Raw genomic sequence first — 2,987 nt, 5'->3', positions numbered from 1 at the left:
TTTTGTTTTTTTCTCTGAACAGCTGCGTGACGTGGGGGTGGGGGTCTTGGGTATCAGGTCCCCAGCACCAAGAGCATCCCCGGGAGGAATGTGGGGAAGAGCCGGAGACGCGAGGGCAGGAACCTCAGGGGAAGGGCTTTGCGTCGGCGCATCCCGGCATCGCACCCGGGCTCCGGACCGAAGCGGTGCCGCCTGGAGCGGCGATGGGCCGGGGTCTCCGCGGTGGGCAGCTCCCTGTGCGGGGCAGGGGGCGGGCAGAGTTCAGGTTCATCGTTGCTGGGGAAACGGAGAAAGGCCGGGAGCTGCGAGTGGCAGATGCGCTGGGACTTGCTTGGACCGGCCTCCTCCCCGAGGAGGAACCTGCATGAGTGTAGAAAGGGGTGCACGCCGGGGCGGGGAGGGCGGAGCGGCCCCCTTCAGCGGGGCTGGGTGCCGGGCCGGAACCCTGAGCGGGTCCAGGTGTCTAGCCGGGGCTTTGGGGTGCCGAGTGGGTGGCCGGGGAGAGGCTGGGGAACTGTGCGGGGACTCACCGCTTCTGCCTGCCTGTCTGTCTGTGTGTCTGTGTGTCTGTCTGTGTGTCTGTGTGTCTGTCTGTCTGTCTGTGTGGGGGGCCGAGCCCACTCTCCCCAGGAGCCTTTCAGTGAGAGGAGCTGCCTCTCCTCCCTGCCTGCCTGCCCCTAGCCTTTTCCTCCGAATGCTTTCCCACTTCCATTAAGCTAAGTGCCTTCTCCTCCTCCTGTGGCTTTGTGTTTTTTTGTTGTTTTTTTTTCTTCTTGCTTTTAGCTGGATCCCCCTGCTTTCAGCCACCCATCCGCCCAACGTTATTGTCTTTCTCTCTGATCTGCCCGCTCCGGTTCCCCGCTCTCTCTGCACACTGACATGTCCCTCCATGTGGAAACGATGCTGTTGCTCTGCCACTTGTATACTTGTTTTTCCTGACTCGGATGTTCGTTCTTTCTTTGTCCGCCTTTCTCTTTGCTGACTCCCCCATCCCATGGTAAGGGGAGGTTTTACACCGGTTTCGGTTTCGTGCTTCCCGAAAAAATACAGCTAATACCTTGGAAATCTTACTATACTGGGGGAATGTCAGGCTCGCCTAGATTTTGAGAGTTATATGTAGTGAGATTTTAAAAATGTATATATTTTTATTTAAGAGAGGAAGGGAGATGAGAGATAATCATTGATTGGCTGCCTCCTGCATGCCCCCCCAGAACCATTGATTGGCTGCCTCCGGGCATGTGCCCTGACCAGGAATCGAACCCTGACCTCCTGGTTCATAGGTCGACACTCAACCACTGAGCCATGCTGGCCAGGCTGTAGTGAGATTTTTTTTATGTTGAAAGACTTTCTTAGGGAAGTAGGGTTGCCAACCCTTGTGTGTAGTGTTAGAAGTAAGGGGTTGCCCATTTAAATAGAGCATGACACCTTCTTTCTCTTTCGAGAGCTGTAGAGATTGGGAGGGTCACCAGCCACTGGCTCCTGAGTACCAGTAATGAGAAACCAGCATTGTCTTCCTTGGTTCTAGTTGCAGGGGCTGTGGATCACAATACATGTTCCTACAGAACTTTCCCTTTAAAAGGGGCTTCCATTCTTTCAGTACCATTCCTACCTGGAAAAAAATGCTTTTCTTGATCATGGTGTGCCTAGTCTTCTGATAGCTGAGGTTATACATCAAGGTTATAACTACTAGCTCATCTTTTCTAGCTTACATCTTTAAAAAAAAAACTTAAATTTGATTTTTAGAGAGGAAGGGAGTGGGAGAGATAGAAACATCAATGTAAGAGAGAAACATCAGTTGGCCACCTCCTGCATGCCCCCCATTGGGGATCGAGCCAGAAAACCCAGGCAAATCCAACCTGAGACCATTGGGTGCACAGGGCGACGCCCAACCAACGGAGCCACACCAGCTGCCTCTGACTGCATCTTGTTCTGGGGGAAGGATTTTCCTATTTATAAATTCTGTGTGCCTCCAAATGTGGTGTCATAATTGAAACAATCTTTAAGGTATTTACTAGGGTAAAGTAATAGTAAATATCTGTGGCTGCTGACTACTTTTGAAACCTGTTAGGTAACAAGATTAAGAGAATTAAGTTAGCTTGAAATTTCTCTCGATAGGACTCTTACATTTTTAGAGCTCTCTCCTTCTCTCTTGCTCTGTCCTGATCAGGTCCTCTCTCCCCCCAACTTGTTTTATTCCCACTTCTCTTACTCACAAGACACTTTGTCTCACCTTCTGAAATTTCACTTAACTCATAAGAACTTTGGTAACCATCTCTCACCCATTCCCCTCAAACGGTTCCAGCCTCCTTGCTTTGACTTTGCAGCTCTCAGCCAGCCTGGCCCTCCTTCCATCTGACTTGCAGTGTCAGTGTCAATTCCCATCAGCAGAAACAAAGGAGCTGCTGCACTCAGCCTTGTGTATCCCATTTTCAATGTATTATGAGGACGCGGCTGCCTCCTAAAGGCCAGCAAACGTGAGCCTGTTTCATTCCTCCACTCCAACACGAGGTTTCTGCCTGCCTCACATTACAGCCACCACAGCTCGCTGAAGCACGCCAGGCTGTCCTGTGGTGTCACTGCCTTGTGTGTGGTGTGACTTTCAATTGCTGGCAACATGCTAAACTGAGCCTAAGTGGTCGATTGCAGCTGCTCAGTGAAACCCCCCTCAGAGTCCAGAAGGGTTTGTTGATGTAGCTCAAGATAGGGACATAAGCAACACAGGCTTACTCTGTTCAGCTTTTCATGAGTCTCCTCTTGTGGAATATGTTGGAACTTATCTAGTCCAGCTTCCCCTGTCTATAGCAGAGGAACTGGAGATCCCATGGTTTGACTCAATGTTCACATTTGATGACTTTTAGCCAAGTCAGGTCTTTTTACTACCGAGTCAAATCAAGATGCCCAGACATCTTCATTGGTACTGGAGATACTGTGAGAAAGAAGTCATCTCTGCCCTGTTTATTTTAAGATTGATCAAATATATAAATATG

At 50.3% G+C, this 2,987-nt stretch overlaps 1 protein-coding gene across 2 annotated transcripts in view; it reads left to right on the top strand.

The window, feature by feature from the left end:
• The window catches only part of DPF2 (D4, zinc and double PHD fingers family 2), a 13,866-nt gene that overhangs the window by 564 nt on the left and 10,315 nt on the right, over positions 1-2,987 (top strand). The gene's annotated exons all lie outside the window — the stretch shown is intronic.

Source organism: Myotis davidii, unplaced genomic scaffold, assembly GCF_000327345.1.
Source record: "Myotis davidii unplaced genomic scaffold, ASM32734v1 scaffold425, whole genome shotgun sequence".
Lineage (NCBI taxonomy): Eukaryota > Metazoa > Chordata > Mammalia > Chiroptera > Vespertilionidae > Myotis > Myotis davidii.
The sequence above is the reverse complement of the archived record's forward strand: the minus strand, read 5'-3'. Positions and strand labels throughout refer to the sequence as shown.